Raw genomic sequence first — 22,858 nt, 5'->3', positions numbered from 1 at the left:
CAGAGCACACCCTGGCGGCACAGAGATGGGGATGTTGACCAGGAGCTGTAGGAGATATACAGAGGACACCATGGCCACACAGTGATGAAAATGTTGACCAGGAGCTGCTGGGGTTATACGGAGCACACCGTTACCACACAGAGGTGGGAATGTCCAACAGGAACAGGGGGTATACAGAGCACTCCCTGGCCACACAGAGATGGGAATGTTGACCAGGAGCTGCAGGGGTTATACAATGCGCACCCTGGCCACACAAATGGGAATGTTGACCAGGAGCAGGGGTTATACATAGCACACCCTGACCACACAGATATGGGAATGTTGACCAGGAGCTTCAGGGGTTATACGTAGCACACCCTGGCCACACAGTGATGGGAATGTTGCCCAGGAGCTGGAGGGGTTATACAGAGCACACCCTGGCCACACAGAGATGGGAATGTTGACCAGGAGCAGGGGTTATACAGAGCACCCTGGCCACACAGAGATGGAAATGTTGACCAGGAGCTGCAGGGGTTATACAGAGCACACCACGTCCACACACAGAGATGGGAATGTTGACCAGGAGCTGGAGGGGTTAAAGAAACCACACACTAGCCGCATAGAGATGGGAATGTTGACCAGGAGCTACAGAAGTTATACAGAGCACACCGTGGCCATACACAGAGATGGGAATGTTGACCAGGAGCTGCAGGGGTTAAATAAACCACACCCTGGCCGCACAGAGATGGGAATGTTGACCAGGAGCTGCAGGAGGAATACAGAGCACACCCTGGCCACACACAGATGGGAATGATCACCAGGAGCTGCTGGAGTTATACAGAGCACACCCTGCCCACACAGAGATGGGAATGTTTACTAGGAGCTACAGGAGTTATACAGAGCAAACCGTGGCCACACACAGAGATGGGAATGTTGTCCTGGAGCTGCAGGGTTATACAGAGCACACGCTGGCCACACAGAGATGGGAATGTTGACCAGGAGCTGCAGGGGGTATACGGATCACACCCTGGCCACACAGTGGTGTCAATGTTGACCAGGAGCTGCAGGGGGAAGACAGAGCCCATCCTGGCCACACAGTGATGGGAATGTTGACCAGGAGCTGCAGGGGTTATACAGAGCACACCCTGACCACACACGGATGAGAATGTTGACCAGGAGCTGCAGGGGTATACAGTGCACACTCTGGCCACCCAGAGAAGGGAATGTTGACCAGGAGATGCAGGAGTTAGACAGTGCACACTCTGGCCTCACAGAGATGGGAATGTTGACCAGGAGCTGCAGAGGTTATACAGAGCACATCCTGGCCACACAGATATGGGAATGTTGACCAGGAGCTGCAGGAGTTATACAGAGCACACCCTGGCCACAAAGATATGGGAATGTTGATCATGAGCTGCAGTAGTTAGAGAGAGCACACCCTGGCCACACAGAGATGGTAATGTTGAACAGGAGCTGCAGGTGTTATACAGAGCACACCCTGTCCACACAGCTATGGGAATGTTGACCAGAAGCTGCAGGAGATATACAGAGCATACCCTGGCCACACAGAGATGGGAATGTTGACCACGAGCTGAAGGGTTTATACAGAGAACACCCTGGCCACACAGAGATGGGAATGTTGACCAGGAGCTGCAGGGGTTATACAGAGCACACCCTGGCCACACAGTGATGGGAATGTCAACCAGGAGCTGCAGGGGTTAAAGAAAGCACACACTGGCCACAACGAGATGGGAATGTTGAGCAGGAACTGCAGGAGTTATACAGAGCACACCCTGGCCACACAAACAGAGATGGGAATGTTGACCAGGAGCTGCTGGGGTTATACAGAGCACACCAAGGCCACACAGAGATGGGAATGTTGACCAGGAGCTTCAGGAGTTATACATTGCACAAACTGGCCACACAGAGATGGGAATGTTCACCAGGAGCTGCAGGGGTTATACAGAGCACACCCTGGCCACACACAGAGATGGGAATGTTGACCAGGAGCTGCAGGGGTTATGCAAAGCACAACATGGCCACAAGAGATGGGAATGTTGACCAGTAGCTGTAGGGGTTATACAAAGCACACCCTGGCCACAAGAGATGGAAATGTTTACCAGGAGCTGCAGGGGTTCCTCCGAGCACACACTGGCCACACGGAGATGGGAATGTTGCCCAGGAGCTGGAGGGGTTATGCAGAGCACACCCTGACCACACAGAGATGGGAAAGGTGACCAGGAGCTGCAGGGGTTATACAGAGCACACCCTGGCCACACAGAGATGGGAATGTTGACCAGGAGCTGCAGGGGTTATACGGAGCACACCTTTTCCACACAGAGATGGGAATGTTGACCAGGATATGCAGGGGTTATACAGAGCACACCCTGGCCACACAGAGATGGAAATGTTGACCAGGAGCTGCAGGGTTATACTGAGCACACACTGGCATACAGAGATGGAAATGTTGTCCAGGAGCAGCAGGGTTACACAGAGCAAACCCTGGCCACACACAGATGGGAAAATTGACCAGGAGCTGCTGTGGTTATACAGAGCATACCCTGGCCACACAGAGATGCGAATGTTGACCAGGAGCTGCAGGGGTTATGCAGAGCACATCCTGGCCACACAGAGATGGGATGATTGACCAGGAGCTGCAGTGGCTATACAGAGCACACCCTGGCCACACACAGAGAAAGGAATGTTGACCAGGAGCTGCAGGGGTTATGCAAAGCACAACCTGGCCACAAGAGATGGGATTGTTGACCAGTAGCTGTAGGGGTTATAGAGAGCACACCCTGGCCACAAGAGATGGGAATGTTTACCAGGAGCTGCAGGGGTTCCTCCGAACACACCCTGGCCACACTGAGATGGGAATGTTGCCCAGGAGCTGGAGGGGTTATGCAGAGCACACCCTGGCCACACAGAGATGGGAATGTTGACCAGGAGCTGCAGGGGTTATGCAAAGCACAACCTGGCCACAAGAGATGGGATTGTTGACCAGTAGCTGTAGGGGTTATACAGAGCACACCCTGGCCACAAGAGATGGGAATGTTTACCAGGAGCTGCAGGGGTTCCTCCGAGCACACCCTGGCCACACTGAGATGGGAATGTTGCCCAGGAGCTGGAGGGGTTATGCAGAGCACACCCTGGCCACACAGAGATGGGAATGTTGACCAGGAGCTGCAGGGGTTATACAGAGCACTCCCTGGCCACACAGATATGGGAATGTTGACCAGGAGCAGGGGTTATACAGAGCACCCTGGCCACACAGAGATGGAAATGTTGACCAGGAGCTGCAGGGGTCATACAGAGCACACCATGTCCACACACAGAGATGGGAATGTTGACCAGGAGCTGGAGGCGTTAAAGAAACCACACACTAGCCGCATAGAGATGGGAATGTTGACCAGGAGCTAGAGAAGTTATACAGAGCACACCGTGGCCATACACAGAGATGGGAATGTTGACCAGGAGCTGCAGGGGTTAAATAAACCACACCCTGGCCGCACAGAGATGGGAATGTTGACCAGGAGCTGCAGGAGGAATACAGAGCACACCCTGGCCACACACAGATGGGAATGATCACCAGGAGCTGCTGGAGTTATACAGAGCACACCCTGCCCACACAGAGATGGGAATGTTTAGTAGGAGCTACAGGAGTTATACAGAGCAAACCGTGGCCACACACAGATATGGGAATGTTGACCTGGAGCTGCAGGGTTATACAGAGCACACGCTGGCCACACAGAGATGGGAATGTTGACCAGGAGCTGCAGGGGGTATACGGATCACACCCTGGCCACACAGTTGTGTCAATGTTGACCAGGAGCTGCAGGGGGAAGACAGAGCCCATCCTGGCCACACAGTGATGGGAATGTTGACCAGGAGCTGCAGGGCTTATACAGAGCACACCCTGACCACACACGGATGAGAATGTTGACCAGGAGCTGCAGGGGTATACAGTGCACACTTTGGCCACCCAGAGAAGGGAATGTTGACCAGGAGATGCAGGAGTTAGACAGTGCACACTCTGGCCTCACAGAGATGGGAATGTTGACCAGGAGCTGCAGAGGTTATACAGAGCACATCCTGGCCACACAGATATGGGAATGTTGACCAGGAGCTGCAGGAGTTATACAGAGCACACCCTGGCCACAAAGATATGGGAATGTTGACCAGAAGCTGCAGGAGATATACAGAGCATACCCTGGCCACACAGAGATGGGAATGTTGACCACGAGCTGCAGGGTTTATACAAAGCACACCCTGGCCACACAGAGATGGGAATGTTGACCAGTAGCTGCTGTGGTTGAACAGAGCACACCTTGGCCACACAGAGATGGGAATGTTGACCAGGATCTGCAGGGGTTATACAGAGCACACCCTGGCCACACAGAGATGGTAATGTTGACCAGAAGCTGCAGGGGTTATTCAGAGCACTCTTTGGCCACACAGAGATGGGAATGTTGACCAGGAGCAGGGGTTATACAGAGCACACCCTGGCCACACAGATATGGGAATGTTGACCAGTAGCTGCTGTGGTTGGACAGAGCACACCCTGGCCACACAGAGATGGGAATGTTGACCAGGAGCTGCAGGGGTTATACAGAGAACACCCTGGCCACACACAGAGATGAGAATGTTGACCAGGAGCAGGGGTTATACAGAGCACATTCTGGCGACAGATATGGGAATGTTAAACAGTAGCTGCAGTGGTTATACAGAGCACACCCTGGCCACACAGAGATGGGATTGTTGACCAGGAGCTGCAGGGGATATACAGAGCACATCCTGGCCACACAGAGATGGGAATGTTGACCAGGAGCTGCTGGGGATATACAGAGCACACCCTGGCCACACAGAGATGGGAATGTTGACCAGACTGTTTCAGAGACCTCTGTGCCCGAAAATAGTTAACCATTTACTGTTCAATAATCCCTGGGAGCAGGGGACAGGCAGTGTGGACTCTGGAGCCTACAATTAAAATGCTGAGTCAGAGTCCTCTGTGCTGTATATAGTTAACCATTTACTGCTCAATATTCCCTGGGATCAGGGGACAGGCAGTGTGGCCTCGGGAGGCCCCATTTAAAAACCTGTTTCAGAGAGCTCTGTGCCTGTATATAGTTAACCATTTACTGCTCAATAATCCATGGGAGCAGGGGACAGGCAGTGTGGCCTCGGGAGCCCGCAATTAAAAAGGTGTTTCAGAAACCTCTGTGCTGTATATAGTTAACCATTTACTTCTCAATAATACCTGGTGTCAGGCTCCAGGCCATGCTGAAGGAGGCGACACCGTTCTGTAACCAGCTCCTTGTTATATCAGATTTGACAGGACCATCCAGAGCCTCATGTCAGGCTCCAGGCCGTGCTGAAGGAGGCGACACCTTTCTGTAACCAGCTCCTTGTTATATCAGATTTGACAGGACCATCCACAGCCTGGTGTCAGGCTCCAGGCCGCGCTGAAGGAGCGACACCGTTCTGTAACCAGCTCAGTGTTATATCAGATTTGACAGGACCATCCACAGCCTGGTGTCAGGCTCCAGGCCGTGCTGAAGGAGGCGACACCGTTCTGTAACCAGTTCCTTGATATATGAGATTAGACTGGACTAGCCACAGCCTGGTATCAGGCTCCAGGCCGTGCTGAAGGAGGTGACACTGTTCTGTAACCAGCACCGTGTTATATCAGATTTGACAGAACCATCCACAGCCTGGTGTCAGGCTCCAGGCCGTGCTGAAGGAGGCGATACCGTTCTGTAACCAGCACCGTGTTATATCAGATTTGACAGGACCATCCACAGCCTGGTGTCAGGCTCCATGCCGTGCTGAAGGAGGCGATACCGTTCTGTAAACAGCTCCTTGTTATATCAGATTTGACTGGACCATCCACAGCCTGGTGTCAGGCTCCAGGCCGTGCGGAAGGAGGCGACACCGTTCTGTAACCAGCTCCTTGTTCTATCAGATTTGACAGGACCATCCACAGCCTGGTGTCAGGCTCCAGGCCGTGCTGAAGGAGGCGACACCGTTCTGTAACCAGCTCAGTGTTATATGAGATTTGACAGGACCATCCACAGCCTGGTGTCAGGCTCCAGGCCGTGCTGAAGGAGGCGACACCGTTCTGTAACCAGCACCTTGTTGTATCAGATTTGACAGGACCATCCACAGCCTGGTGTCAGGCTCCAGGCCGTGCTGAAGGAGGCGACACCGTTCTGTAACCAGCACCTTGTTGTATCAGATTTGACAGGACCATCCACAGCCTGGTGTCAGGCTCCAGGCCGTGCTGAAGGAGGCGACACCGTTCTGTAACCAGCTCAGTGTTATATCAGATTTGACAGGACCATCCACAGCCTGGTGTCAGGCTCCAGGCCGTGCTGAAGGAGGTGACACCGTTCTGTAAACAGCTCCTTGTTGTATCAGATTTAACTGGACCATCCACAGCCTGGTGTCAGTCTCCAGGCCGTGCTGAAGGAGGCGACACCGTTCTGTAACCAGCACCTTGTTATATCAGATTTGACAGGACCATACACAGACTGGTGTCAGGCTCCAGGCCGTGCTGAAGGAGGCGACACCGTTCTGTAACAAGCTCCTTGTTCTATCAGATTTGACAGGACCATCCACAGCCTGGTGTCAGGCTCCAGGCAGTGCTGAAGGAGGCGACACCGTTCCGTAACCAGCTCCTTGTTATTTCAGATTTGACAGGACCATCCACAGCCTGGTGTCAGGCTCCCGGCCGTGCTGAAGGAGGCAACACCGTTCTGTAACCAGCTCCTTGTTGTATCAGGTTTGACAGGACCATCCACAGCCTGGTGTGAGGCTCCAGGCCGTGCTGAAGGAGGCGACACCGTTCTGTAACCAGCTCCTTGTTATAACCGATTTGACAGGACCATCCACAGCCTGGTGTCAGGCTCCAGGCCGTGATAAGGAGGCGACACCGCTCTGTAACCAGCTCCTTGTTATATCAGATTTGACAGGCCCATCCACAGCCTTGTGTCAGGCTCCAGGCCGTGCTGAAGGAGGCGACACCGTTCTGTAACTTGCTCCTTGTTATATCAGATTTGACAGGCCCATCCATAGCCTGGTGTCAGGCTCCAGGCCGTGCTGAAGGAGGCGACACCGTTCTGTAACCAGCTCCGTGTTATATCAGATTTGACAGGACCATCCACAGCCTGGTGTCAGGCTCCAGGCCGTGCTGAAGGAGGCGACACCGTTCTGTAACCAGCTCCTTGTTATATCAGATTTTACAGGACCATCCACAGCCTGGTGTCAGGCTCCATGACATGCTGAAGGAGGCGACACCATTCTGTAACCTGCTCCTTGTTATAACCGATTTGACAGGACCATCCACAGTCTGGTGTCAGGCTTCAGGCCGTGCTGAAGGAGGCGACACTGTTCTGTAACCAGCTCCTTGTTATATAAGATTTGACAGGACCATCCACAGCCTGGTGTCAGGCTCCAGGCCGTGCTGAAGGAGGCGACACCGTTCTGTAACCAGCTCCTTGTTATAACCGATTTGACAGGACCATCCACAGTCTGGTGTCAGGCTCCAGGCCGTACTGAAGGAGGCGACACTGTTCTGTAACCAGCTCCTTGTTATATAAGATTTGACAGGACCATCCACAGCCTGGTGTCAGGCTCCAGGCCGTGCTTAGTGAGGCGACACCGTTCTGAAACCAGCTCCTTGTTATATCAGATTTGACAGGACCATCCACAGCCTGGTGTCGTGCTCCAGGTCGTGCTGAAGGAGGCGGCACCGTTCCGTAACCTGCTCCTTGTTATATCAGATTTGACAGGACCATCCACAGCCTGGTGTCAGGCTCCAGGCCGTGCTGAAGGAGGCGACACTGTTCTGTAACCAGCTCCTTGTTATATAAGATTTGACAGGGCCATCCACAGCCTGGTGTCAGGCTCCAGGCCGTGCTGAAGGAGGCGACACTGTTCTGTAACCAGCTCCTTGTTATATAAGATTTGACAGGACCATCCACAGCCTGGTGTCAGGCTCCAGGCCGTGCTGATTGAGGCGACACCGTTCTGTAACCAGCTCTTTATTATATCAGATTTGACAGGACCATCCACAGCCTGGTATCAGGCTCCAGGCCGTGTTGAAGGAGGCGACACTGTTCTGTAACCAGCACCGTGTTATATCAGATTTGACAGAACCATCCACAGCCTGGTGTCAGGCTCCAGGCCGTGCTGAAGGAGGCGATACCGTTCTGTAACCAGCACCGTGTTATATCAGATTTGACAGGACTGTCCACAGCCTGGTGTCAGGCTCCAGGCTGTGCTGAAAGAGGGGACACCGTTCTGTAACCAGCACCGTGTTATATCAGATTTCACTGGACCATCCACAGCCTGGTGTCAGGCTCCAGGCCGTGCTGAAGGAGGCGTCACCGTTCTGTAACCAGCTCCTTGTTCTATCAGATTTGACAGGACCATCCACAGCCTGGTGTCAGGCTCCAGGCCGTGATGAAGGAGGCGACACCGTTCTGTAACCAGCTCCTTGTTATATCAGATTTGAAAGGCCCATCCATAGACTGGTGTCAGGCTGCAGGCCGTGTTGAAGGAGGCGACACCATTCTGTAAAAAGCTCCTTTTTATATCAGATTTGACAGGACCATCCACAGCCTGGTGTCAGGCTCCAGGCCGTGCTGAAGGTGGCGACACCGTTCTGTAACCAGCTCCTTGTTATATCAGATTTGACTGAACCATCCACAGCCTGGTGTCAGGCTCCAGGCCATGCTGAAGGAGGCGACACCGTTCTGTAACCAGCTCAGTGTTATATCAGATTTGACAGGACCATCCACAGCCTGGTGTCAGGCTCCAGGCCGTGCTGAAGGAGGTGACACCGTTCTGTAAACAGCTCCTTGTTGTATCAGATTTAACTGGACCATCCACAGCCTGGTGTCAGTCTCCAGGCCGTGCTGAAGGAGGCGACACCGTTCTGTAACCAGCACCTTGTTATATCAGATTTGACAGGACCATACACAGACTGGTGTCAGGCTCCAGGCCGTGCTGAAGGAGGCGACACCGTTCTGTAACAAGCTCCTTGTTATATCAGATTTGACAGGACCATCCACAGCCTGGTGTCAGGCTCCAGGCAGTGCTGAAGGAGGCGACACCGTTCCGTAACCAGCTCCTTGTTATTTCAGATTTGACAGGACCATCCACAGCCTGGTGTCAGGCTCCCGGCCGTGCTGAAGGAGGCAACACCGTTCTGTAACCAGCTCCTTGTTGTATCAGGTTTGACAGGACCATCCACAGCCTGGTGTGAGGCTCCAGGCCGTGCTGAAGGAGGCGACACCGTTCTGTAACCAGCTCCTTGTTATAACCGATTTGACAGGACCATCCACAGCCTGGTGTCAGGCTCCAGGCCGTGATAAGGAGGCGACACCGCTCTGTAACCAGCTCCTTGTTATATCAGATTTGACAGGCCCATCCACAGCCTTGTGTCAGGCTCCAGGCCGTGCTGAAGGAGGCGACACCGTTCTGTAACTTGCTCCTTGTTATATCAGATTTGACAGGCCCATCCATAGCCTGGTGTCAGGCTCCAGGCCGTGCTGAAGGAGGCGACACCGTTCTGTAACCAGCTCCGTGTTATATCAGATTTGACAGGACCATCCACAGCCTGGTGTCAGGCTCCAGGCCGTGCTGAAGGAGGCGACACCGTTCTGTAACCAGCTCCTTGTTATATCAGATTTTACAGGACCATCCACAGCCTGGTGTCAGGCTCCATGACATGCTGAAGGAGGCGACACCATTCTGTAACCTGCTCCTTGTTATAACCGATTTGACAGGACCATCCACAGTCTGGTGTCAGGCTTCAGGCCGTGCTGAAGGAGGCGACACTGTTCTGTAACCAGCTCCTTGTTATATAAGATTTGACAGGACCATCCACAGCCTGGTGTCAGGCTCCAGGCCGTGCTGAAGGAGGCGACACCGTTCTGTAACCAGCTCCTTGTTATAACCGATTTGACAGGACCATCCACAGTCTGGTGTCAGGCTCCAGGCCGTACTGAAGGAGGCGACACTGTTCTGTAACCAGCTCCTTGTTATATAAGATTTGACAGGACCATCCACAGCCTGGTGTCAGGCTCCAGGCCGTGCTTAGTGAGGCGACACCGTTCTGAAACCAGCTCCTTGTTATATCAGATTTGACAGGACCATCCACAGCCTGGTGTCGTGCTCCAGGTCGTGCTGAAGGAGGCGGCACCGTTCCGTAACCTGCTCCTTGTTATATCAGATTTGACAGGACCATCCACAGCCTGGTGTCAGGCTCCAGGCCGTGCTGAAGGAGGCGACAAGGTTCTGTAACCAGCTCCTTGTTATATAAGATTTGACAGGGCCATCCACAGCCTGGTGTCAGGCTCCAGGCCGTGCTGAAGGAGGCGACACTGTTCTGTAACCAGCTCCTTGTTATATAAGATTTGACAGGACCATCCACAGCCTGGTGTCAGGCTCCAGGCCGTGCTGATTGAGGCGACACCGTTCTGTAACCAGCTCTTTATTATATCAGATTTGACAGGACCATCCACAGCCTGGTATCAGGCTCCAGGCCGTGTTGAAGGAGGCGACACTGTTCTGTAACCAGCACCGTGTTATATCAGATTTGACAGAACCATCCACAGCCTGCTGTCAGGCTCCAGGCCGTGCTGAAGGAGGCGATACCGTTCTGTAACCAGCACCGTGTTATATCAGATTTGACAGGACTGTCCACAGCCTGGTGTCAGGCTCCAGGCTGTGCTGAAAGAGGGGACACCGTTCTGTAACCAGCACCGTGTTATATCAGATTTCACTGGACCATCCACAGCCTGGTGTCAGGCTCCAGGCCGTGCTGAAGGAGGCGTCACCGTTCTGTAACCAGCTCCTTGTTCTATCAGATTTGACAGGACCATCCACAGCCTGGTGTCAGGCTCCAGGCCGTGATGAAGGAGGCGACACCGTTCTGTAACCAGCTCCTTGTTCTATCAGATTTGAAAGGCCCATCCATAGACTGGTGTCAGGCTGCAGGCCGTGTTGAAGGAGGCGACACCATTCTGTAAAAAGCTCCTTTTTATATCAGATTTGACAGGACCATCCACAGCCTGGTGTCAGGCTCCAGGCCGTGCTGAAGGTGGCGACACCGTTCTGTAACCAGCTCCTTGTTATATCAGATTTGACTGAACCATCCACAGCCTGGTGTCAGGCTCCAGGCCATGCTGAAGGAGGCGACACCGTTCTGTAACCAGCTCCTTGTTATATATGATTTGACAGGACCATTCACAGTCTGGTTTCAGGCTCCAGGCCGTGCTGAGTGAGGCGCCACCGTTCTGTAACCAGCTCCTTGTTATATCAGATTTGACAGGACCATCCACAGCCTGGTGTCATGCTCCAGGGCGTGCTGAAGGAGGCGACACTGTTCTGTAACCAGCTCCTTGTTATTTCAGATTTGACAGGACCATCCACAGCCTGGTGTCAGGCTCCAGGCCGTGCTGAAGGAGGCGATACCGTTCTGTAACCAGCACCGTGTTATATCAGATTTGACAGGACCATCCACAGCCTGGTGTCAGGCTCCAGGCCGTGCTGAAGGAGGCGTCACCGTTCTGTAACCAGCTCCTTGTTCTATCAGATTTGACAGGACCATCCACAGCCTGGTGTCAGGCTCCAGGCCCTGCTGAAGGAGGCGACACCGTTCTGTAATCAGCTCCTTGTTATATCAGATTTGACAGGACCATCCACAGCCTTATTTCAGGCTCCAGGCCGTGCTGAAGGAGGCGACACCTTTCTGTAACCATCTCCTTGTTATATCAGATTTGACAGGACCATCCACAGCCTGGTGTCAGGCTCCAAGCAGTGCTGAAGGAGGCGACACCGTTCTGTAACCAGCTCAGTGTTATATGAGATTTGACAGGACCATCCACAGCCTGGTGTCAGGCTCCAGGCCGTGCTGAAGGAGGCGACACCGTTCTGTAACCAGCTCAGTGTTATATCAGATTTGTCAGGACCATCCACAGCCTGGTGTCAGGCTCCAGGCCGTGCTGAAGGAAGTGACACCGTTCTGTAATCAGCTCCTTGTTGTATCAGATTTAACTGGACCATCCACAGCCTGGTGTCAGGCTCCAGGCCGTGCTGAAGGAGGCGACACCGTTCTGTAACCAGCACCTTGTTATATCAGATTTGACAGGACCATCCACAGACTGGTGTCAGGCTCCAGGCGGTGCTGAAGGAGGCGACACCGTTCTGTAACAAGCTCCTTGTTATATCAGATTTGACAGGACCATCCACAGCCTGGTGTCAGGCTCCAGGCCGTGCTGAAGAAGGCGACACCGTTCCGTAACCAGCTCCTTGTTATTTCAGATTTGACAGGACCATCCACAGCCTGGTGTCAGGCTCCAGGCCGTGCTGAAGGAGGCGACACCGTTCTGTAACAAGCTCCTTGTTACATCAGGTTTGACAGGACCATCCACAGCCTGGTGTCAGGCTCCAGGCCGTGCTGAAGGAGGCGAAACCGTTCTGTAACCAGCTCCTTGTTATGTCAGATTTGACAGGACCATCCACAGCCTGGTGTCAGGCTCCAGGCCGTGCTGAAGGAGGCGACACCGTTCCGTAACCAGCTCCTTGTTATTTCAGATTTGACAGGACCATCCACAGCCTGGTTTCAGGCTCCAGGCCGTGCTGAAGGCGACGACACCGTTCTGTAACCAGTTACTTGTTATATCAGGTTTGACAGGACCATCCACAGCCTGGTGTCAGGCTCCAGGCCGTGCTGAAGGAGGCGACACCGTTCTGTAACCAGCTCCTTGTTATATCAGATTTGACAGGACCATCCACAGCCTGGTGTCAGGCTCCAGGCCGTGCTGAAGGTGACGACACCGTTCTGTAACCAGCTCCTTGTTATATCAGATTTGACAGGACCATCCACATCCTGGTGTCATGCTCCAGGCCGTGCTGAAGGAGGTGACACCGTTCTGTAACAAGCACCTTGTTATATCAGATTTGACAGGACCATCCACAGCCTGGTGTCAGGCTCCCGGCCGTGCTGAAGGAGGCAACACCGTTCTGTAACCAGCTCCTTGTTGTATCAGGTTTGACAGGACCATCGACAGCCTGGTGTCAGGCTCCAGGCAGTGCTGAAGGAGGCGACACCGTTCTGTAACCAGCTCCTTGTTATAACCGATTTGACAGGACCATCCACAGCCTGGTGTCAGGCTCCAGGCCGTGATAAAGGAGGCGACACCGTTCTGTAACCAGCTCCTTGTTATATCAGATTTGACAGGCCCATCCACAGCCTGGTGTCAGGCTCCAGGCCGTGCTGAAGGAGGCGACACCGTTCTGTAACCTGCTCCTTGTTATATCAGATTTGACAGGCCCATCCATAGCCTGGTGTCAGGCTCCAGGCCGTGCTGAAGGAGGCGACACCGTTCTGTAACCAGCTCCTTGTTATATCAGATTTGACAGGACCATCCACAGCCTGGTGTAAGGCTTCAGGCCGTGCTGAAGGAGGCGACACCGTACTGTAACCAGCTCCTTGTTATATCAGATTTTACAGGACCATCCACAGCCTGGTGTCAGGCTCCATGACATGCTGAAGGAGGCGACACCATTCTGTAACCTGCTCCTTGTTATATCAGATTTGACAGGACCATCCACAGTCTGGTGTCAGGCTCCAGGCCGTGCTGAAGGAGGCGACACTGTTCTGTAACCAGCTCCTTGTTATATAAGATTTGACAGGACCATCCACAGCTTGGTGTCATGCTCCAGGCCGTGCTGAGTGAGGCGACACCGTTCTGAAACCAGCACCTTGTTATATCAGATTTGACAGGACCATCCACAGCCTGGTGTCATGCTCCAGGCCGTGCTGAAGGAGGCGAAACCGTTCCGTAACCTGCTCCTTGTTATATCAGATTTGACAGGACCATCCACAGCCTGATGTCAGGCTCCAGGCCGTGCTGAAGAAGGCGACACTGTTCTGTAACCACCTCCTTGTTATATAAGATTTGACAGGACCAACCACAGTCTGGTTTCAGGCTCCAGGCCGTGCTGAGTGAGGCGACACCGTTCTGTAACCAGCTCTTTATTATATCAGACTTGACAGGACCATCCACAGCCTGGTATCAGGCTCCAGGCCGTGCTGAAGGAGGCGACACTGTTCTGTAACCAGCACCGTGTTATATCAGATTTGACAGAACCATCCACAGCCTGGTGTCAGGCTCCAGGCCGTGCTGAAGGAGGCGATACCGTTCTGTAACCAGCACCGTGTTATATCAGATTTGACAGGACTATCCACAGCCTGGTGTCAGGCTCCAGGCTGTGCTGAAAGAGGCGACACCGTTCTGTAACCAGCACCGTGTTATATCAGATTTGACAGGACCATCCACAGCCTGGTGTCAGGCTCCAGGCCGTGCTGAAGGAGGCGTCACCGTTCTGTAACCAGCTCCTTGTTCTATCAAATTTGACAGGACCATCCACAGCCTGGTGTCAGGCTCCAGGCCCTGCTGGAGGAGGCGACACCGTTATGTAACCAGCTCCTTGTTATAACCGATTTGACAGGACCATCCACAGCCTGGTGTCAGGCTCCAGGCAGTGCTGAAGGAGGCGACACCGTTCCGTAACCAGCTCCTTGTTATTTCAGATTTGACAGGACCATCCACAGCCTGGTGTCAGGCTCCCGGCCGTGCTGAAGGAAGCAACACCGTTCTGTAACCAGCTCCTTGTTGTATCAGGTTTGACAGGACCATCGACAGCCTGGTGTCAGGCTCCAGGCAGTGCTGAAGGAGGCGACACCGTTCTGTAACCAGCTCCTTGTTATAACCGATTTGACAGGACCATCCACAGCCTGGTGTCAGGCTCCAGGCCGTGATAAAGGAGGCGACACCGTTCTGTAACCAGCTCCTTATTATATCAGATTTGACAGGCCCATCCACAGCCTGGTGTCAGGCTCCAGGCCGTGCTGAAGGAGGCGACACCGTTCTGTAACCTGCTCCTTGTTATATCAGATTTGACAGGCCCATCCATAGCCTGGTGTCAGGCTCCAGGCCGTGCTGAAGGAGGCGACACCGTTCTGTAAACAGCTCCTTGTTATATCAGATTTGACAGGACCATCCACAGCCTGGTGTAAGGCTTCAGGCCGTGCTGAAGGAGGCGACACCGTACTGTAACCAGCTCCTTGTTATATCAGATTTTACAGGACCATCCACAGGCTGGTGTCAGGCTCCATGACATGCTGAAGGAGGCGACACCATTCTGTAACCTGCTCCTTGTTATATCAGATTTGACAGGACCATCCACAGTCTGGTGTCAGGCTCCAGGCCGTGCTGAATGAGGCGACACCGTTCTGAAACCAGCACCTTGTTATATCAGATTTGACAGGACCATCCACAGCCTGGTGTCATGATCCAGGCCGTGATGAAGGAGGCGACACCGTGCCGTAACCTGCTCCTTGTTATATCAGATTTGACAGGACCATCCACAGCCTGGTGTCAGGCTCCAGGCCGTGCTGAAGGAGGTGACACTGTTCTGTAACCAGCTCCTTGTTATATAAGATTTGACAGGACCAACCACAGTCTGGTTTCAGGCTCCAGGCCGTGCTGAGTGAGGTGACACCGTTCTGTAACCAGCTCTTTATTATATCAGACTTGACAGGACCATCCACAGCCTGGTATCAGGCTCCAGGCCGTGCTGAAGGAGGCGACACTGTTCTGTAACCAGCACCGTGTTATATCAGATTTGACAGAACCATCCACAGCCTGGTGTCAGGCTCCAGGCCGTGCTGAAGGAGGCGATACCGTTCTGTAACCAGCACCGTGTTATATCAGATTTGACAGGACTATCCACAGCCTGGTGTCAGGCTCCAGGCTGTGCTGAAAGAGGCGACACCGTTCTGTAACCAGCACCGTGTTATATCAGATTTGACAGGACCATCCACAGCCTGGTGTCAGGCTCCAGGCCGTGCTGAAGGAGGCGTCACCGTTCTGTAACCAGCTCCTTATTCTATCAGATTTGACAGGACCATCCACAGCCTGGTGTCAGGCTCCAGGCCCTGCTGGAGGAGGCGACACCGTTATGTAACCAGCTCCTTGTTATAACCGATTTGACGGGACCATCCACAGCCTGGTGTCAGGCTCCTGGCCGTGATGAAGGAGGCGACACCGTTCTGTAACCAGCTCCTTGTTCTATCAGATTTGACAGGCCCATCCACAGCCTGGTGTCAGGCTCCAGGCCGTGCTGAAGGTGGCGACACCGTTCTGTAGCCAGCTCCTTGTTATATCAGATTTGACAGGACCATCCACAGCCTGGTGTCAGGCTCCAGGCCGTGCTGAAGGAGGCGACACTGTTCTGTAACCTGCTCCTTGTTATATAAGATTTGACAGGACCATCCACAGTCTGGTTTCAGGCTCCAGGCCGTGCTGAAGGAGGCGTCACCGTTCTGTAACCAGCTCCTTGTTCTATCAGATTTGACAGGACCATCCACAGCCTGGTGTCAGGCTCCAGGCCCTGCTGAAGGAGGCGACACCGTTCTGTAATCAGCTCCTTGTTATATCAGATTTGACAGGACCATCCACAGCCTAATGTCAGGCTCCAGGCAGTGCTGAAGGAGGCGACTCCTTTCTGTAACAATCTCTTTGTTATATCAGATTTGACAGAACCATCCACAGCCTGGTGTCAGGCTCCAAGCAGTGCTGAAGGAGGCGACACCGTTCTGTAACCAGTTCAGTGTTATATGAGATTTGACAGGACCATCCACAGCCTGGTGTCAGGCTCCAGGCCGTGCTGAAGGAGGCGACACCGTTCTGTAATCAGCTCAGTGTTATATCAGATTTGTCAGGACCATCCACAGCCTGGTGTCAGGCTCCAGGCCGTGCTAAAGGAGGTGACACCGTTCTGTAATCAGCTCCTTGTTGTATCAGATTTAACTGGACCATCCACAGCCTGGTGTCAGGCTCCAGGCCGTGCTGAAGGAGGCGACACCGTTCTGGAACCAGCACCTTGTTATATCAGATTTGACAGGACAATCCACAGACTGGTGTCAGGCTCCAGGCCGTGCTGAAGGAGGCGACACCGTTCTGTAACAAGCTCCTTGTTATATCAGATTTGACAGGACCATCCACAGCCTGGTGTTAGGCTCCAGGCCGTGCTGAAGGAGGCGACACCGTTCCGTAACCAGCTCCTTGTTATTTCAGATTTGACAGGACCATCCACAGCCTGGTGTCAGGCTCCAGGCCGTGCTGAAGGAGGCGACACCGTTCTGTAACCAGCTCCTTGTTATATCAGGTTTGACAGGACCATCCACAGCCTGGTGTCAGGCTCCAGGCCGTGCTGAAGGAGGCGACACCGTTCTGTAACCAGCTCCTTGTTATAACCGATTTGACAGGACCATCCACAGCCTGGTGTCAGGCTCCAGGCCGTGATGAAGGAGGCGACACCGTTCTGTAACCAGCTCCTTGTTATGTCAGATTTGACAGGACCATCCACAGCCTGGTGTCAGGCTCCAGGCCGTGCTGAAGGAGGCGACACCGTTCCGTAACCAGCTCCTTGTTATTTCAGATTTGACAGGACCATCCACAGCCTGGTGTCAGGCTCCAGGCCGGGCTGAAGGAGGCGACACCGTTCTGTAACCAGCTCCTTGTTATGTCAGATTTGACAGGACCATCCACAGCCTGGTGTCAGGCTCCAGGCCGTGCTGAAGGAGGCGACACCGTTCCGTAACCAGCTCCTTGTTATTTCAGATGTGACAGGACCATCCACAGCCTGGTGTCAGGCCCCAGGCCGTGCTGAAGGAGGCGACACCGTTCCGTAATCTGCTCCTTGTTATATCAGATTTGACAGGACAATCCACAGCCTGGTGTCAGGCTCCAGGCCGTGCTGAAGGAGGCGACACTGTTCTGTAACCAGCTCCTTGTTATATAAGATATGACAGGACTATCCACAGCCTGGTGTCAGGCTCCAGGCCGTGCTGAGTGAGGCGACCCTATTCTGTAAACAGCTCTTTATTATATCAGATTTGACAGGACCATCCACAGCCTGGTATCAGGCTCCAGGCCGTGCTGAAGGAGGCGATACCGTTCTGTAACCAGCGCCGTGTTATATCAGATTTGACAGGACTATCCACAGCCTGGTGTCAGGCTCCAGGCTGTGCTGAAGGAGGCGACACTGTTCTGTAACCAGCACCGTGCTATATCAGATTTGACAGGACTATCCACAGCCTGGTGTCAGGCTCCAGGATGTGCTGAAAGAGGCGAAACCGTTCTGTAACCAGCACCGTCTTATATCAGATTTGACAGGACCATCCACAGCCTGGTGTCAGGCTCCAGGCCGTGCTGAGTGAGGCGCAACCGTTCTGTAACCAGCACCTTGTTACAACAGATTTGACAGGACCATCCACAGCGTGGTGTCATGCTCCAGGGCGTGCTGAAGGAGGCGACACCGTTCTGTAACCAGCACCTTGTTATATCAGATTTGACAGGACCATCCACAGCCCCGTGTCAGGCTCCAGGCCGTGCTGAAGGAGGCGATACCGTTCTGTAACCAGCACCGTGTTATATCAGATTTGACAGGACCATCCACAGCCTGGTGTCAGGCTCCAGGCCGTGCTGAAGGAGGCGTCACCGTTCTGTAACCAGCTCCTTGTTCTATCAGATTTGACAGGACCATCCACAGCCTGGTGTCAGGCTCCAGGCCCTGCTGAAGGAGGCGACACCATTCTGTAATCAGCTCCTTGTTATATCAGATTTGACAGGACCATCCACAGCCTAATGTCAGGCTCCAGGCCGTGCTGAAGAAGGCGACACCTTTCTGTAACCATCTCCTTGTTATATCAGATTTGACAGGACCATCCACAGCCTGGTGTCAGGCTCCAAGCAGTGCTGAATGAGGCGACACCGTTCTGTAACCAGCTCAGTGTTATATGAGATTTGACAGGACCATCCACAGCATGGTGTCAGGCTCCAGGCCGTGCTGAAGGAGGCGACACCGTTCTGTAACCAGCTCAGTGTTATGTCAGATTTGTCAGGACCATCCACAGCCTGGTGTCAGGCTCCAGGCCGTGCTGAAGGAGGCGACACCGTTCTGTAACCAGCTCCTTGTTATAACCGATTTGACAGGACCATCCACAGCCTGGTGTCAGGCTCCAGGCCGTGATGAAGGAGGCGACACCGTTCTGTAACCAGCTCCTTGTTATGTCAGATTTGACAGGACCATCCACAGCCTGGTGTCAGGCTCCAGGCCGTGCTGAAGGAGGCGACACCGTTCCGTAACCAGCTCCTTGTTATTTCAGATTTGACAGGACCATCCACAGCCTGTGTCAGGCTCCAGGCCGTGCTGAAGGAGGCGTCACCGTTCTGTAACCAGCTCCTTGTTATATCAGATTTGACAGGCCCATCCATAGCCTGGTGTCAGGCTCCAGGACGTGCTGAAGGAGGCGACACCGTTCTGTAACCAGCTCCTTGTTATATCAGATTTGACAGGACCATCCACAGCCTGGTGTCAGACTCCAGGCCGTGCTGAAGGAGGCGACACCGTTCTGTAACCAGCTCCTTGTTATATCAGATTTGACAGGACCATCCACATCCTGGTGTCATGCTCCAGGCCGTGCTGAAGGAGGTGACACCGTTCTGTAACAAGCACCTTGTTATATCAGATTTGACAGGACCATCCACATCCTGGTGTCAGGCTCCAGGCCGTGCTGAAGGAGGCGACACCGTTCTGTAACCAGCACCATGTTATATCAGATTTGACAGGAGCATCCACAGCCTGGTGTCAGGCTCCAGGCCGTGCTGAAGGAGGCGACACCGTTCTGTAACCAATTCCTTGATATATGAGATTTGACAGGACTATCCACAGCCTGGTGTCAGGCTCCAGGCCGTGCTGAAGGAGGCGACGCTGTTCTGTAACCAGCACCGTGTTGTATCAGATTTGACAGGACCATCCACAGCCTGGTGTCAGGCTCCAGGCCGTGCTGAAGGAGGCGACACCGTTCTGTAACCAGCTCAGTGTTATATCAGATTGGACAGGAACATCCACAGCCTGGTGTCAGGCTCCAGGCCGTGCTGAAGGAGGTGACACCGTTCTGTAAACAGCTCCTTGTTGTATCAGATTTAACTGGACCATCCACAGCCTGGTGTCAGTCTCCAGGCCGTGCTGAAGGAGGCGACACCGTTCTGTGACCAGCACCTTGTTATATCAGATTTGACAGGACCATACACAGACTGGTGTCAGGCTCCAGGCCGTGCTGAAGGAGGCGACACCGTTCTGTAACAAGCTCCTTGTTATATCAGATTTGACAGGACCATCCACAGCCTGGTGTCAGGCTCCAGGCAGTGCTGAAGGAGGCGACACCGTTCCGTAACCAGCTCCTTGTTATTTCAGATTTGACAGGACCATCCACAGCCTGGTGTCAGGCTCCCGGCCGTGCTGAAGGAGGCAACACCGTTCTGTAACCAGCTCCTCGTTGAATCAGGTTTGACAGGACCATCCACAGCCTGGTGTCAGGCTCCAGGCCGTGCTGAAGGGGGCGACACCGTTCTGTAACCAGCTCCTTGTTATAACCGATTTGACAGGACCATCCACAGCCTGGTGTCAGGCTCCAGGCCGTGATAAAGGAGGCGACACCGTTCTGTAACAAGCTCCTTGTTATATCAGATTTGACAGGCCCATCCACAGCCTGGTGTCAGGCTCCAGGCCGTGCTAAAGGAGGCGACACCGTTCTGTAACCTGCTCCTTGTTATATCAGATTTGACAGTCCCATCCATAGCCTGGTGTCAGGCTCCAGGCCGTGCTGAAGGAGGCGACACCGTTCTGTAACCAGCTCCTTGTTATATCAGATTTGACAGGACCATCCACAGCCTGGTGTCCGGCTCAGGGCCGTGCTGAAGGAGGTGACACCGTTCTGTAATCAGCTCCTTGTTATAACCGATTTGACAGTACCATCCACAGCCTAGTGTCAGGCTCCAGGCCGTGATGAAGGAGGCGACACCGTTCTGTAACCAGCTCCTTGTTGTAGCAGATTTGTTAGGACCATCCACAGCCTGGTGTCAGGCTCCAGGCCGTGCTGATGGAGGTGACACCGTTCTGTAACCAGCTCCTTGTTAGATCAGATTTGTCAGGACTATCCACAGCCTGGTGTCAGGTTCCAGGCCGTGCTGAAGGAGGCGACACCGTTCTGTAACCAGCTCATTGTTATGTCAGGTTTGACATGACTATCCACAGCCTGGTGTCAGGCTCCAGGCCGTGCTGAAGGAGGCGACACCGTTCTGTAACCAGCTCCTTGTTATATCAGATTTGACAGGACCATCCACAGCCTGGTGTCCGGCTCAGGGCCGTGCTGAAGGAGGTGACACCGTTCTGTAATCAGCTCCTTGTTGTATCAGATTTAATTGGACCATCCACAGCCTGGTGTCAGGCTCCAGGCCGTGCTGAAGGAGGAGACACCGTTCTGTAACCAGCACCTTGTTATATCAGATTTGACAGGACCATCCACAGTCTGGTGTCAGGCTCCAGGCCGTGCTGAAGCAGGCGACACCGTTCTGTAACTAGCTCCTTGTTGTATCAGATTTGACAGGACCATCCACAGCCTGGTGTCAGGCTCCAGTCCGTGCTGAAGGAAGCGACATCGTTCCGTAACCAGCTCCTTGTTATTTCAGATTTGACAGGACCATCCAGAGCCTGGTGTCAGGCTCCAGGCCGTGCTGAAGGAGGCGACACCGTTCTGTAATCAGATCCTTGTTATATCAGGTTTGACAGGACCATCCACAGCCTGGTGTCAGGCTCCAGGCCGTGCTGAAGGAGGCGACACCGTTCTGTAACCAGCTCCTTGTTATAACCGATTTGACAGGACCATCCACAGCCTGGTGTCAGGCTCCAGGCCGTGATGAAGGAGGCGACACCATTCTGTAACCAGCTCCTTGTTATATCAGATTTGACAGGCCCATCCACAGCCTGGTGTCAGGCTCCAGGCCGTGCTGAAGGAGGCGACACCGTTCTGTAACCAGCTCCTTGTTATATCAGATTTGACAGGCCCATCCATTGCCTGGTGTCAGGCTCCAGGCCGTGCTGAAGGAGGCGACACCGTTCTGTAACCAGCTCCTTGTTATATCAGATTTGACAGGACATCCACAGCCGGGTGTCAGGCTCCAGGACGTGCTGAAGGAGGCGACACCGTTCTGTAACCTGCTCCTTGTTATATCAGATTTGACAGGACCATCCACAGCCTGGTGTCAGGCTCCAGGCCGTGCTCAAGGAGTCGACACCGTTCTGTAACCAGCTCCTTGTTATATAAGATTTGACAGGACCATCCACAGTCTGGTTTCAGGCTCCAGGCCGTGCTGAGTGAGGCGACTCCGTTCTGTAACCAGCTCCTTGTTCTATCAGATTTGACAGGACCATCCACAGCCTGGTGTCAGGCCCCAGGCCGTGCTGAAGGAGGTGACGCTGTTCTGTAACCAGCTCCTTGTTATAACAGATTTGACAGGACCATCCACAGCCTGGTGTCAGGCTCCAGGCCGTGCTGAAGGAGGCGACACCGTTCTGTAACCAGCTCCTTGTTCTATCAGATTTGACATGACCATCCACAGCCTGGTGTCAGGCCCCAGGCCGTGCTGAAGGAGGTGACGCCGTTCTGTAACCAGCTCCTTGTTATATCAGATTTGACAGGACAATCCACAGCCTGGTGTCAGGCCCCAGGCCGTGCTGAAGGAGGTGACGCCGTTCTGTAACCAGCTCCTTGTTATTTCAGATTTGACAGGACCATCCACAGCCTGGTGTCAGGCTCCCGGCCGTGCTGAAGGGGCAGCACCGTTCTGTAACCAGCTCCTCGTTGTATCAGGTTTGACAGGACCATCCACAGCCTGGTGTCAGGCTCCAGGCCGTGCTGAAGGAGGCGACACCGTTCTGTAACCAGCTCCTTGTTATA

This window comes from Scyliorhinus torazame, unplaced genomic scaffold (assembly GCF_047496885.1).
Source record: "Scyliorhinus torazame isolate Kashiwa2021f unplaced genomic scaffold, sScyTor2.1 scaffold_156, whole genome shotgun sequence".
NCBI lineage: Eukaryota > Metazoa > Chordata > Chondrichthyes > Carcharhiniformes > Scyliorhinidae > Scyliorhinus > Scyliorhinus torazame.
The sequence above is the reverse complement of the archived record's forward strand: the minus strand, read 5'-3'. Positions refer to the sequence as shown.